At 40.5% G+C, this 16,631-nt stretch overlaps 1 pseudogene; it reads left to right on the plus strand.

Moving 5' to 3' along the window:
- Positions 1-1,787: 1,787 nt before the first annotated feature.
- Positions 1,788-16,376, plus strand: LOC135711798 (uncharacterized; annotated as a pseudogene).
- Positions 16,377-16,631: the final 255 nt, after the last annotated feature.

Consider the following 16,631-nt stretch of genomic DNA (forward strand, 5'->3'; position numbering starts at 1 on the left):
AATTTTTCAATAGTTTCTTGTTGAAAATCAACATTTGGAAGCATTGTTATCGATGCGTAGCCATATTTCTGCTCGATTGGTGATAAAATTATTGAAATTGGACCAGGGGCAGCTGATTTATTTACGTTCAAAATCTTTCTTAATTTGTTACATGTTCCATTTTTGGTTTTCACAAAGTGTACCCTCATATAGAAATCAAAGACGTAGTCCTACGTCAAAAAAGATCGTTGGACACTACCTGCCATGGCGAAGGCATACGAAGTACACATATCTTTTTATTTTTCTTGGGATAAATAGGTACAATACAAACAGAACACAACAGAAAAACAAATTTGCAGATACTACTGCAGAGACATCTGTGTGAGGTTAGATACACCTCTTGAACTCGTAAGGTAGCTGCTCATGTTTTCATCGTTTGCACAAACACTACTTTTTTCACAATATATTTGATTGTGAATTGGTTTGCAAGATGAGGTCAAGTTACTATAGCTTCTAGATTCCATCTTGCAGACGATATGCAATAGCTCAAACCGCTTTTATCTACCTGCATGATGTTCCAATAAATTCCTTCATGACTTGCCATGATCCATATCCCTCAGGACTGCTTTCTTGGAGATTCAGAATTTAGCTCGTAACTATCTCGGTACACTTTAGGGTTGTCATTACCGGGTATGTTATCTAAAAACCGGGGTTTCGGTAATGGAAAATTTAATACCTTCCGGTTAAACCTGTAAAATTAGTAATGAACAAAATTCATCATAAATGGAGAATGCTACTAATAATCAGAAAATATGCAATATTCCTTCTATTCGTTATGCATATCAATTTATTGATTCCTAATACCCTGGGCTTTGGCAAAACCTTGAGGTAGTTTAATTAGGCTACCAGGTCCCAGGGCTGATCTGGATCTTTACCACATTGGAAAGATGCATACTAGTGTTGCCAGATCAGTGCATTTGAACCCGCTTATAAAAGAAAATTAACAGATTAATCATCATCGTACATTGTTTATTCCTCTGTACTAATAATAAATGATTAAGCACAAGTTTGGAAAGTATTATCACAAAGATTCTGCAATCGTTCTACAGCTTGTGGGCGGGAAGCGTTGTTTTTGTTTTTGTTTTTTTTAATCTATTTATAGAAATCTTAGAATTTTTAGAAATACGAAGCGAAAGACAAATCAAGCATTAAGCACAAGACCTTCAAGAAAACTAACAACACGAAGTCTGGAAATGGCAATGTTTCATTCAAAACGTCAAGTATTTCAAGAATATCGGGTGAGACCAACATGATTCTATTTAATCTTATTTTTGTGTAGTAGGATATTCAATTGAACCGCTATGATTATGATGCTGTATGATCTTTTAAGCATTTTTCCTAAATTCTCAAAAGGTTTAAAAATTATGAAATCATAAAACAAGATTTACAGGTATTGTAAAACATGGTCCTCTGTACTATCCCCTACAACAGGATTCAATTGATCCCTGTGATTATTATTCTGTGGTGCCAAATCTTTACCTCTACTCTTGTGCTGTTTTACTGGAGACCTGGCCTTATGACCCCCTTCTGTGCTTGAAAATGAAAATGAATTGATTGATTCCTAATAAGATAACCCAAGCACCAACAAGCCCACTAATTACAACTTTTGATATAGCTTGTTGATTACTTGGGATGAGAGCGAATTGATTCCAAGCATAATAATTATAAGCTTTCCAAGAGACACGTCACCTATAGTCTCCTATCCAGGAAGACGAAACCCAGTATTTTTTTAATAACAATAAATATTAATGAGGGAGGCCTCCTGGGAGGGCGGTTCACCGTGTTCGGATGTCACGCTTTCGGTTTGTAGTTCTATCGAGAGTCTCGTCGCCGTATACGAGTTTGAACACGGTCCGGTTGGCGAATTAGCCGGGAAAAGTGCTGATGCCGTCGCGAGTTTTGGTGAGAATTTGGTGGACGACGTTGTCTTGAATCAGCAAGTTTACGGTTTGCAACACTGCTCGTCTGCTGGTCTTTCGCCAGTGTCGGAGATTGTAAGCAAGCTGAAGGATGCCTCGTTGGATACGCCTCAGACTAGAGTGAATGGCTCCTGGGGAAAGCACTAGACGCGAACCTCCTCCCAGATGACCATGGAAATGCAAGAAAATTTATTTTCGTTGATTAATTGCTATGAGATATTTTTGCAAACAGTGACAGATAGCAGACTTGGAGTTCACGTGGAGGTGCCGGGCAAAGGTGTTATATCCTAGACAAATGGTAGGCTACAAATTCACTGTTGTCGTCATTGTAGGCATCGTCGTAGTCACTGTCGTAGTCGCCGTAGGCAGTACCGTTAGTATATTTAAAATTAATCATCAGCCGCTGAACCTATATGAATTATCGCGTATTTCTGTTGTTCATTACATACCAAGTGGAAACTTAATCATATTTTGCCGTGGAGTGTTGTGGTTTGGCTCGATGACCCTGGAGGGATCGGTTTTACTTAATAAGCAGAATGTCATGGATATAATCCCAAGCTCTCCCACAACATAATAAACCGCCATCGTTGAGTTCCAAGAGCATAAAGCGCAGTTCATAACTATTAGTTGAATTGTTTAAACCATGAGTTTCGAAAGGGTGTATGCGTGATCTAGTTTGGAAGACATTGTTGGCTGCTTTCAGAGACGTCGCTTCATTTGAATAGCTTTTTGTTAAGTCGGTCATGGTCCCGGCTAAAAATCTCTTTAATCAAGATTTAAAAAACTTTTCAACCTTCTGTTGACCGGGTTGTTGGTTGTATGAAAATGTTTTCTTTTTAATTCTTCGATTATGGAACACTTTTAAATTAGCATTATAATGATTTTCTTTTCTTTTCTGCTCTATGGTGATGGAACATCTTTAGATTTATATTGTAATGATTCAATATTTTCAGCTTTCACCCTGGTTGAATCTATTGATTTGATTTGTTTAAATATTATAACGATATTTTTTTCAGCTTTCGTTGAGGCAAATGCAGAAATTTAGCTTAACATGAACAAATTCTCTTAATGTCGTCAACCAAAACGAACCCAACCCTTATATCCAACATCCCAGTGATTTCTCGAGGAAGGGTAGAAAATTTCTGGGCTTCGTACAACACGAGTTTTCACGTTAACATATTCCCACCCATTCCTTAATTGACCTGCATTCGGACATGGCCAGCGCTGGTATTGCCTTTTAAAGTATGGGGTCACCAGTTATTACACATTGAAGATGAATGCTAGTCCCAAGCATCAACTGTTGGTTCTCTGGGTAATTACAGCTGATTTGACAGTAATGGAGTAGCGGACGCGGGCGGTCAATCATGCTCATACTCATATTTCATGCAGCTGCTACCAAAGCCCTGACAGGTTCGTGTTGATGTCAAGCAGACCGTCTACAATTATAATTATCACGCAAGGAGGACGGAGATACCTGCGATGGATCGAAGAACGTCTATGAGGAGACCTGTTGCTGTTGGTGCAGCTCCACTTGGTTATTTGGGTGAGATCATTCCTTTTAATTTATTTATACAGTAACCTCTCCATATCGTTAAGTCATCAATTCAGCTTATCGTTTACCAAAACGAACCCTGCTGCAAACCCTACCCTCTTACCTAACATCCCAGTGATTCCTCGAGGAAGTGCAAAGGATTTCTCGGCTTCCATCAACTCGGCTTGGGGCAGGAGTTCATCCGATGGCTCTCCATCTCACCAAGGAAACACAAGTTTTAGATCCCTTGGTAGAATATGTTCTCCTTCCGATTGAACAAATGCAGTGAGTTGGGAATCTTCTTTCTTACGTCCATGTAAATTCTATCGAGGCCCAAGGCGGCTGAAAATTTCTTCCGTACTACACGCTTTACATCGCCGTATTTCCTTAGCACCAATGCTAGATCGCTATCCAGGACATCTGATAGTAGGTCGTAAACTAATACGTACTGAACGGTGCGCCCGCAGGCGCCATGCGTATCTCGATTCGGCATGATGGAACATTAATTGTTAACGGTTATGCAATAAGCAATAAAGCATCGATTCCTCTGATTCGAACTTGATGAACATTGATTTTTCCTACACTATACAGTAAGCAGCGATCATCTGAGTGGAATCCGTGTCCAGTGCTTTAAAAATGTCGCAATTACTTCCATTGACGCTTTTTACAACTAGCTGCAAAGCTGAATCTAACAATCAGCTTTATTTCCACTGACATCTCCGTTTGTTTGCTTTCGCAACGCAACGAGGCAACGACAGAAGTGGACAATCTTCACACAATGAGCAAGCCACACAACACTAGTTGCTATCGCGGAACTCACAGCTGCCTACGTCGACAGCTAAGAGAGCACTGTGATTGTAACTTAAATAACAAATGTCACTCATCAATATGTTGACGTAGGACTGCGTCTTTAATTTCTATACTGGGCGTCATATTAAAAAAAAATCGAAATTCAGACATGTAATGAAAAATCCCAAACACGGACGTAACGATAAAGCGCACATCGAACTCACGACACATTGACTGGAGAAAAGGTTTCCCATAATAGGCAGCATAACTGGGTCACCGTCATCCGGTCGGCATCAACTCCCAACTAACATTTTCAGCTTTGTAAGCCAACTTTTCCAGCGTTGTACTGTAAAGTAGTTGAAAAGAAGCTGCAGATACAGCTGCAAGCAAAAGCTAGCAAAATAGTTTTGGAGAGCGTTTACTCAACTTTCTCACAACGATTATTCAATTTGTCAGTCGCACTGAATAACATCAGCCAATAATCGCTAATGTCACTTATATACACACACTACCCAACTTTCAACTTGTAGATGCAAAACAAAGCTAACAAAGTGAATATATTACTCATTTGATGGCTTCTATACAACCAACCACTCTTGCTGAATAACACAAACATCAAAAGTGCTTTTTCAACAACTAAACAACCTGTACTCAGCTTATAAACTGTGTTAGAGCAACTTCGGAAGCATTTTCACAGTCAACTACCCAAGTAACATTTTAAGTTTTATGAAATACTACAAAGCAACTATAAAACAACATTCATAAAACCCTGGTCAAGGCTATTTTGTCATTAATGCATCCACCAAAACCTCATTAAGACTAGAATATGTCTAGTTGGCCCACCCTGGAGAAGGTTCTGAAGGCTGTATTCTCGAAACTCGTCAAGATTGATTTACTGCAAAAGGTTGTATGACGAACGCATTCAGAACCATTTGAAAGCTACAATAAAAGCTATTTAGCAACAATAAAAACCCTTTTCGAGCTATTTCCCCTAGCCGCATGCTGAATCCACTAAGAAAGCATCAATCAAGATAGAAAAGGATTTATGAATCCGATCTTATCAAAATAATTAAAATAGAAACTGATGGTATAAAAATATTGTTATATCCAAATTTATTACAATAGTTCTCATTAAGTGACCTAGTTTTAAGTGCCATATTCAATTTTATGTGAAATGTACGTGAAAACATCGAAAAAATTAAGTCCACCCTCGTAAAACGTCAATTTGACCAATTATTTAACATTGAAAAAAAAAATATATTCTTCAGATCGAGCTTGGCCGACATTTTTTTAAATGATTTTCGCATTTAAATGTTTGCTCATTGCTAAATTTACCAAAATATAGTTATATCCAAGGCAACATAGATTGAAAATCGAAGATTGTAAAAAAATAAGCAAACTAATTGTAACATGATCTCGGCGCCGCCGGGATGTTCTGAGGCATAACATCTCTGATCACGCCTTCCTTCGGAAGGGAAGTAAAGCCGTTGGTCCCTGGTCCATGGGTTGATGGGGCGATAGGTAGGGTCCAGGTGTGGGAGCTGCCTCCCTGGCGTCGGTAGCATTGGTGCTCAGCACGGAAAACAAGATCGACGGAAAACAAATTCAGAAAAAAAAAAAAAAAAAAAATTGTAACATGGCGGTGGCATAAAAGTTGATTTTCATGGGTCATTTGTGAAAAAGTTGTTTTGCTTTCAAGAATTCCTTGACAAATTAATAAGGTTTTAAAATGGCATTTATGAAGAAAACTTGCAGGCTGAATTGTATTTATCTAAAGCCATTTTGCTTGATCCTAAACCATTCAGATTATTGGCAGCATTTATGGAGGCAAAGTTGCCTGCAGAAAGTTAAACGTCAAAGTTTGTTTATCTTTCGATAGTTGCGCTGTGAGATCCAGGATTCTTCCAGGCGGTTTTCTCCCGATGGATTGTGAGCAGTTACTCAGATAGTTTGCGATACTGTTTTACAACATTTCGCATTTCGAACAGCTGGAAGCGTAATCGTTCCCGAAAAAGATCCCCTTCTTCCGGATGGTTACAGAAGTGCACTATCCAATGATGCAGAGATGTACGGTTGAATAAAATTTTCGAAGAGTCTTTCGCCGAATAAAATCGCTGCTATGGATCAGAAACCAGCTGATCTCCGCTAACTAACAGTTTCAGTGGTTTGCTGTCGGTTGTTATTTCGATTGTCATCGCAAGATCTGGAGAAGGCTGGTATGTTTTTCAACTTTAGACAATGTTTTATGAGTTCGAGGGCCGGGCTCACTTTACTCTTCTCCGACAGATGGTCAGTCGTTGGTGGTGTGCTGGTTCTTCTAAAGAAGTAAATTTATCTGAAATTGACTTGATTTTTTCATCCTACCTCGTCTAGATTTCCTTGTCATAGATTTGGCATTTAGTAACTATGAGGAACCATCTTTTAAGCTCAATTTGTAAACAAAGTAATTGGAGAGTTAATGATGCTTTTTAAAAAGGCTAAAAAGCAACAATAAATGCTTTTTTCTCTAATGCAAAACCTAATAGTTTTATGGATGCTTTTATAATGATAGAACACGTTTATAAAGTATTTTATAATGACATTAATAAACAATTGCTAATGACGTTTATGCTTGAATTATAGAACAGTTTTAAGGAGGGATTGATAACTGTTTTAAATTTATTTTTAAAACAAGACAGTTTTTAACTTTCTTGCCAGACTATAAAAGGTTTTTAAAACAGAAAAAAGCTGAATTACTAAGCAGGAATGTTTTACACTTTAAAATGCTATATTTAAACTAAGTGGATTGTTCATTGCCGTTATAAAACCATCATAAATCAGAGTGGATGCTAAATGGTTACTGAATTGCTACTTGGGTAGGCTTATTTTTAGACGTGTGCAGTTTTACAGCTTTTACTCTGCTCTTTTATAACTAGTCGAGAAAAGTGATGCATGTGCACTATTATAAAGCCTCTACTCAGCGGTTTTGTTGTAGAAGGGAGTGTTGATTTGTTTACATAAGTTCAAAGTGTTGGCGTAGCACAGTTGGTAGTGTCAAGGTTTGCCAATGAGGTCGTCTCGAGTTCGATTCCAGGTCCCGGTGCCGGGAAAATAATTTAGTGATGATTTGTAACTAATTTCGATTAATTTGATTCACAGCAAATAAATTCCTTCATAAAAAAGCGAAAACAGTATTTAACCCGGCTTCAAGAGAAAGCTGTGTAGTGATTATTGGATAACCGGGAAAAGGTTGAATAAGCGCCTTTCAAGTTCACACACAATTAAACAGCAGGATAACAGCTGTATAGAAGCGTTAATGGATATGCAATAAGAGCTTCTGCCGACCGGTCCAACAGCCATAAGTAGCTGACTAAGTTCGCCAGATTTGCTTGTATAAAGGTTGAGTAAAGGTTTCCTCATATCGTATAACGTTTGAATACAGCTTGAGACTGTATAAATGAAATGAGTAAAGCGTTTACATTGTGAAAATTGTTAGTTGGGCTTGCACTGGTGTGAGAGAGCCAAGTAGCGCTGTTTTTTCACAACAATCCAATTCAATGCTGGCCGGAGCACGTCTTGGTCTGGTGTGAATGCTGCCATATACTTGCAACTAGGAACACTTCAGTCCGTAGTAATGACGTTGCATCACTTCTGATCGGTCACAGATGCGTCATGAGCACCACCGGGTCATCATCGTTAAGTGCGTTGCGCGTTACAGCGTCGCCATCATCGGCGTCGTGACGCAATGTCATCTATATACCAGGTCCGGGCGAGTGGATTTGCCTTTTCAGGGCCAACAATCAACAAATAAACGGCCCTTTCAGGGCCACCAATTCAAATACAAAAGGAGTTAAGATAATAGATTTTCGAATAATTAAAAGAACTAAGAGCAAACACGTTTGCTCCGACCACTCACGGACTTTGCGGTACATATTCTAGATCTTAGATGTAAAGTATACATCATCTATTTCTCTTACCATCGGCGTATGCTTACTGATATAATTAAGTAGGAATATCATCATTCAGAATTTTATGTCATAAACAAACTTTTAAAATTGCAGGTATCAATAATCACTATTTTTTCATCAGCTAAAAATCAAAAGGACACCAGAAAAAAAAAAACACTTTTTAAAAGTTTATTGAATGTTTTATAAATTTCAAAGCACCTTAGAAAACTTTCGAGAACTTCAGGAACTGCGTAGAAGATCTGAAGATTTTCTAGAAGTGCAGCAAATATTATAGGAGTTCAGTTTTATTTGTAAAAGCTCAGCGAAGTCCAAAGGAATCCAGCGAACTTCGTAAAACTTCAGTGAACTTCATGGAAGTGTAATCTATTAAGCAGATCTTCATTAAACTTTATATAAAGTTTTGGCTTTTCACCTTATCTTCATTAAGATTATTTAAACTTTAGAGGCTTTGGAGATGTTCAAAGGAAAGTTTTCAAATGCTTGGAATCTTATATAAATTTAGAGAGCTTTGATCTTTTTTTTTTGGAAAACTTCGCAAAAGTGGGGAACCTTGTTTCTTGTGGGAAACTTTAATGAAGTTAATAAATCGTTGTTTTATTGTTTTATTGCACCCTTATAAAATTCCAGGGCCCTATTTTGCCTTTGACTCTACTTAAAAAAATATTTTAGGATAATTATAGAACCAAAAAAGAAGTAAAAAATTAAGTTGGAGGAAATTCATGATATTAGGATGGCTATTTTATTTCTGTGATGTTCGCACAAAATTTTCAATTTGACCATGCTTGCCAGATTGTAGTTGATTTATGAAATTATCAAACTAGCAGAAAAACGAACCTTTTTAAAAATAACATCAAATATTGATCATACTCGAATATTGTTGGTTTGAATGCCGAAAATTGTTGTATTAAAACGTATTTCTTTTTTTAAATATAGAGGAAATGGCTCAATTACAATTTCTAATCGATTCTGGTGTAGATTTTTGATGATTACAACAAAAGAGTCAGTATATTTATCTGACGTGCTCGACGAAGCAGGTTCCAGTCGATTCCGGATGCTGCCAACGAATGTTCCAGTTGATTTTTGAGACGATTGAGGTTTCAGTCGAATCCGGTTGGCTTTTGTGTTTTCTGGGACTAGAATGGGTCCTCCTAGAAGTAGCTACCATTAATAAATTCCAAATAAATTATTATTTGAAACGATTCCCCTCTGATATACTCAACCCATTTGTTCAAATCAAAACGATATGCAACGATACACAAAAGCTCATAAAACGAAAACTCATTAACGAGTTCAAATAGAGAGTCCCATATGTCAAATTATACATGCACAAATAAACATTCTGAATGCGCAACCAAATCCATCAAAGAGATATCCAGATGAAAGCATGCACATACGTAGGTCCACAATTTATTTGCGGCCAGGATTATCCCCTTTCATATCTGTGCTTCCCGTCACCCCACACCGCCGACGTTTTGTCCGCTTGGTTGCAAACCCGACCATATTTGCATTAACATATTTCACACAAAACTCAAAGGTCGACTCCCGCGCCATCATTTTTACACGCGCGATGAACATTAACTGATACTGCGCACTGATAGCACTCATTAATAAATAAGCAATTACTTAATTTATTCATTCCGCCATCACCCACCGTTCAGCAGGAGGAAATTTTCCAAAACGATAAACAGAAGAGACATCCTCATCGTCGCGACTACGACGACGGTAGGCGCAACATCATGAAAAACATCATCATTAGACGATTATTTGATCTTTTCTGATTCGATTTGGGAAAACGATGAATGCCGGGGATATCACAAATGGAAGGAAATCAGCAGAAGAAGGGTCCGCCGTCTGCTCGTGCCTCATCCTGATGATGGTTTTGTTTCTGTACAGGACTTTTCATTTGGGTTTGAATCTGTGACTGGCTGCCTGTCTGTCTGTCTGCCTGTTGGTCCATTTCAAAGTCCGGTTTGTATTTCAGCATAATTTCATTTTCATATAGATCCTGGCCTTTTGAGTGTGGTCCTTTTCATCGAGAGCGAAAAATAGTCCCGAGTAGAAATGTTCACCGAAACAAGTAGGGGAAAAGTTGGCTTGGGCAATACCTTAACCTATTATCGTCCTTGAGAGTTCAATTTTGGCATGTGGATACATTGTGTTTCAGAGCAACTATTGGCCAAATTTGAGTGCTTTAGGACTTTGTTTACCCCCTGACGATAATAGGTTAAGGTATTGCCGAAGCCAACATTTCCCCTATCCAACTAAAGTTTAGCGTTTCAACATTTGTTAAGAGATAATTGGTAAGAAGGTAATTGATTGATCTTAGGGCCCATGCATTAATCACATAAATCGAGGAGAAATTTACCCCCCCCCCACTCTATCGTGACGTTTTTCCTATACCTAATGCATTGCTTGTCACAAAATCTTAGACCCCCTCCCCTAGAGCGTGACATAATATATGCCTCAACCCTTACTAGGGTTTACAGAGTGTTCAAAAACTGGTTCTATACCACCATCCGTCGGTACCAGGAGACGGGCTAGGCCAAGAACCGTGCGACATCCGGGCGGCCGCGTTCATGACGAAGGACCTAGGATACAAGCCGTACAAGAAACGCAAGGTTCACGGGGTAACAGAGGCTACAACGAAGAAGAGGCTGGTCAGAGCCAAACTGATACTTTCGCGGCACGCAGGTCACGATTTCTTGTTTTCTGATGAGAAACTCTTTGTCTTGCAACAGCCGCACAACGTCCAAAATGATCGGCTGTGGACGCCGACGTTGGCCAGCATCCTCCCGTCGCAAATAAAAATCCCGCGATTCCAGAGCGCCACGTCGGTGATGATTTGGGGGAAGGGGGCTGGGTGGGGCGTATCCAGGCATGGGAAGCTCCCACTGGTGTTTATCGAGAAAAACGTGAAAATCAACGCCGCGTACTATAAGACCGAGGTTCTGGAGAAGGTTATGGCCCCGGCACTTCGGGACCTCTTCGGGAAGGATCATTACGTCTTTCAACAGAATGGCGCACCTGTCCACACGGCCAATATCATCCAAGCGTGGTTTCTGGGACGATGGATCAGGTGTTTGCTGCGTTCGATTCTTTTGAGAAACATCTCAAGCTCGCAATACAGTACAGGGGGGTGAGGTTGGTTGTTCGAACAATTTCAAATGTGATTTCATGGCGTTCGCGATTGGACTAACATTCAACAATGGGTCACTAGAAAAGTTCATTCGATTGTTTTGAAGTGTAACACTGTAAATCGGAGTATTGGAGGGAATGAAAACTGTCATTTTCTTTCTCCTAAAAATTCTATTGTGATAGTTTGTATTCTATTCTTAACAGTTTCGGTGAGATTGACGCGCCAGATCAAATCAATGTTTAGAATATAACGTAATCAGCTTAAAATCTTGATATATCCAAAGGACTTTGATTAAATTTACGATCAGCGGGAGATCTTTGGAATACTGACAGCTCAAGGATCAGGGAGAGTATTAGTGAGATATCATTTGAAGTTTTTGATCTTCAGAATAATACTTCATCAACCTGAAGTATTTAAAAATACCCAGAGGACTTAACTGAAATCTTCGGCCAGCTCGATATCTTTTGAAAATTTTCTGATAAACTTGCCGTCTTGAAAGAATACCTAAGATATGAAAATGAACAGTAGCAGATATTTTGAATAATATTTGATCTACCTGAATTCTTTAAAAAAATCTAGAGGACTCTATTGATATCTTATCGAAATTTGGTGGATATCAACGTAATACTTTAAAATTAATCGAAGTTTCCTGAAATTATAAGAAGGGTCCTATACTACCGCAAAGTTTCTTGAGCTTATTTATGTATTCAGTCTTTGACGTTTTCGCACAGACTAATCTTAACCTATTCTATTTACTCTTAACTCATTTTCAAAACAAAGCCTAATAATATTAAAATCGAAGTCGTCACAAACAGCATTAAAAGCCCTAAGATAGAGTACCGTAATTGGCGATGAGGTGCGTTGAGAAAAACTTCCTGCAGAAGCTCTGGGCAATCAGTGTTCTTCATCAGGATGTCAAATACCACTAATTGTTGCAATCTCAGCCGTCTCAATTTAAAAAAAAAACCAAAATCGACCTCGTTACGAAAAGTGGTCAGGTTTTGACCACATATAACTCTGTAAATAGCGGATGGATTTTAATTCTAAACAAGCCAATCGATTAAAAAAATTTCTACAAATCTGCTAAAATGATCCCTTTATCAATTTTGAATAAGTAATTATTGAAAATTACACAAATGTCCAACGGTTGCAATGGTCATCAAAATTATCACCGATTTCCTGCAAAAAGCGCTTTCCCTAACACAGATTTCAAAATCAAATTCCATACGGTTTCACCGCACGGTGTTTATTCAATCACCGCGTGTGGTGAGTGGTGGTGGCCGGTCGTCATCATCAGCAGCAGCAGCAGCATCAGCAGTGATTTCGGCGCGTGGCGTTGTACATTTTTCTCCAGCACACAACGAAAGGCTCTCCGTAAGCATTTGGCTATCAAGACTGCCCTCAAGAGCCCTCGATTCACCAAAGAAGGAGGAAGAAGCCGCACCGCTACTGATCGGATTCAGTTGCTCGTCGTGAGCCGCTGTGGGCCATCTATGCCAAGAGTGTCACTCTCGTTCCTATCAACATACAGCTCGCCCCTCATCCGTGTTGAACACCCTAATAGCTCAGCATTACTCAACCATCATGATGAAACGGTTTTTTTCAGGACCACCATACATTATTGTTGTTAAAGAGTTAATTTTCATTGAACGTTCGCTCGCCTTGCTGCCAGCCACATCACTCCCAAAGCTTTTGATAATGTACCCAGCAACCAAACGTTTGTAGTCAGATGCGTAACAGTATTGAAGTGGTGTATAAAATTTTTCACAATGACCGAATACCACATGACTTTGTCAATTAACCAGAAACACTTCGAATTAAGGTGAGGTTTTCTCCATGACGCTAGAAAAAAGCAAATATGGAATTTATATGATTGATCGCGAATATCTGTCGATTGGAAAATTTAAGTAAGAAGCGAGTGAGAGACGTGACTCGATTGCATCGGTAAACACGTCAACGGAGGAGCCAACCGCTCCTGGACAAGTAGTAGACCAGCAACGACAGCAACTACGGGATGAGCTAGCTTTTCTAATGGACGCAGCGGCTACACAGTTCCAAGGGACGGACCCCATGTCCTGGCACAGGATACCAAAACTGCAGTATTCCTACCGACTAACGAGTGCAGTAAGCATTCTCAACGAGGATATTTTGCCACAGCACTTGGCAGCCGTTGAGAACCTTGAGGACCTGCAGTTCATAGTGTACTGTGGAGCTATGGCCGTGGTACAAACGTTGGGATTGCGGACGTACCCGCAAGGAGACGGCGAAAGTCGTACACGTCCCAACGCACAAAAAACCGCATGGATGCGACGCCTGTAGGGCCGAATCGTCACACTTCGGACTAAGATTGGTCGGTTGACACAGTACCGATCATCGAGGCTAGTTCGTCACGTTGCTGAAATTGTCAAGCCCGCAGAGTTCCATGACCTCACTGAAGCTGATATTACTGACCCGTGTACAGCGGTTCAGTGCTCTTGCTAAACGAATGCGACGTAATGGAGAAAGTTCGAAGCGGAAGAAGGAAAATCGAATGTTCAATACTAACGAAAGGGAGTTCTACAACCACATCCATAACAACAAAACCGACTATAGTGAAGGACTCCCGGAGATTGGCGATCTGTGGGAGCACTCTGTTCAACATAACAGTGATGGGATGTGGTTGGCAGAGGAAGAGGATAGGAGTAATGGAATTGTAAGTATGCCCACGGTCGTTGTAACCGCTCAGGATATTCGAGAGGCTACCTGGTATACCAGGAACTGGGCTGCACCAGGACCAGATTTTGTGCATAACTTCTGTAATAAAAAGTTCACCTTAATCCATGGGCCGATGGCGGAATGCTTCAATATGGTACTAGAAAACCCCCAACAGCTACCCGAATTCATTATAAGAGGGGTAATTTGGGTTTTATGAGGGTTCTGTATACCATGATTTAGACTTGTAGAATGCTATAAAACCACGATTAAACTTGCAATGTTGCTTGGGCTTTCTTCTGCCCAAGGACCAAAACATGGCTAATCCAGCCAAGTACAGGCCAATAACATGTCCCTCGAGCCTGTACAAAGTGCTCTCATCAGTAATAAATCGGAAGATACAGAACCATTCCTATGTAAACAACGTTATGGCCGAAGAACAGAAGGGCTACCGGCGAAACACTCAAGGCTACAAAGATCAGGTCATCATCGATGCAGTTATTGTCGGCCAGGCGAGCCAGAAAAAGAGAAACCTGAGGCGTACATCGAATTTAAGAAGGCATACGACTCAGTACTGCATTCGTACCTTCTCAAGGTACTGCAGTTGTACAAGGTGGACGGGGGAGTCATCAGGCTTATGCAGCACGCAATGGGAATGTGGAGCACATGTCTCCACGTTACTGACGGAGCAGTGGTGTTACGGTCCAGAACTCTCAGCATAAGAAGGGAGATTTTCCAAGGCGATACCTTGAGTCCGCTATGGTTCTTCTTTGCGATGAATCCCCTCAGCAGAGCACTCAACCAATGCAACTATGGCTACCATTTGAAAAGTGGAGGAAGAAGTACAAATGTTACCCACACCTTCTACATGGATGACTTGAAGCTGTTTGCGGAAACAGTGGAGAAGCTGCACCGTCTCTTGCAGCTTGTAACGGTGTTCAGTAATGACATCCGGATGAAGTTTGTAGTCGATAAATGTCGAACAGTCAATATCCGTCGGGGTCAACTAGTGGATACTGGCAGTTTCCGCATCAACGAACAGGAGGAGATTCGGAATATGGTTGAAAGCAGAACCTACAAGTACCTGGGGTTCCTGCAACTGAAAGGGATTCGCCAAACAACGATCAAGAAGGAGCTGCAGGAAAAGTTCTTGTATCTAATCAATCGTGCTCTGAGGTCGTTCCTGTCGGCCGACAACAAGATAAAAGCGATAAACACATTTGCCGTGAACCGGTTGGCTTACAGCTTTGGGGTGATCAAGTGGACCAAAACAGACTGGTACTAAACATCGCATGCATCACCCAAAGTCGGCCGTCGAGGGAGTTACCTTGCCACGTAAAAAAGGAGGAAGAGGCATCACTGATATCCAAGCGCTATGTGTTTCCCAGATTCAGCAGTTGCGGAGCTACTTCGTAGAAAGCCAGAACCGTCACGAAGTCTACCGTGCTGTTTGTGAGGCAGGCCACGGGTTCAGCGCCCAACATCTGGCGCAGGAAGACTACCAGTTGAATTGCGACCTAAAAACTGTCGAAGATAAAGTCGCATCGTGGAAGCTGAAGGAGCTGCATGGGACGCATACCCATCAGTTGGAACAAGCGCATGTCGACAAAGTGGCGTCGAATACGTGGCTGGTGTGAGGTGAACTCTTCTCAGATACTGAAGGTTTCATGGTAGCCATCCAGGGCCGGGTTATTGCGACGAAGAACTACCGTAGGTACATATTGCTCGAAGAAGTAGAAGACCGGTGTAGAAAGTGCAATGCAGTAAGGGAGACGATCGAACATGTTGTTGCTGGTTGCCAAGCGTTGGCAGAAGTAGCGTATCTCGGTCGTCACAACGATGTCGCTAAGATTATGCACCAACAACTTGCACTGAAGCACAACTTGGTGAATCAGTACGTACCCTACTGCAAGTACCTGCCAGACCCGGTACTGGAAAATAGTTGCATAAAACTGTACTGGGATCGCGAGATCATGTCCACATTCGTGCCAATCGCCCTGACATTGTGGTTTACGACAAAAGGATGAAGCAATGTTCAGTCAACGTTGAAGCAGATATGGCACCTGGAGGATGTGCGTCTAGTTCCGGTAGTAAACACGGCGGCCGAAATTGTTCCCCGTACCCTTATACGTTCCCTTGAAGAGATGGAACTACGAAGAGAACTGAACAGCATTCAGAAAGCAGTGATTCTTGGAACCTGTAGTATTGTCCGGCGGTTTCTGAATCATCATAACTGATCTGACTGAAGCAAACAAATTAGGATGTAAGTCAACTGACGAATGAGATCCATAGATCCTAACCCCCTTGGCATGAAGACAGCCCGGGGTAGGTGAAATTTGCCAGCATTTTTTGCTGAGAAGTGCCAAGACTCTATAATAATAATAATAATATATATATAGCCATAATAATATTTTAATTTAATTTAATTTAATTTAATAAACCAAATATTCCGTGCGTTTTGTGCACGAAAATGCATAATTTTGTCATCAGCAAACGAGGCGTTTCTTTGATGGGAAAAAGTTGTTTCCCTAACACAGTCGCTGAATATCGATACCGAGCACGTGATCCTTCGTTAAATC

Source organism: Ochlerotatus camptorhynchus, unplaced genomic scaffold, assembly GCF_037179485.1.
Source record: "Ochlerotatus camptorhynchus isolate MF236.1 unplaced genomic scaffold, CSIRO-AGI_Acam_v1.1 ptg000443l, whole genome shotgun sequence".
NCBI lineage: Eukaryota > Metazoa > Arthropoda > Insecta > Diptera > Culicidae > Ochlerotatus > Ochlerotatus camptorhynchus.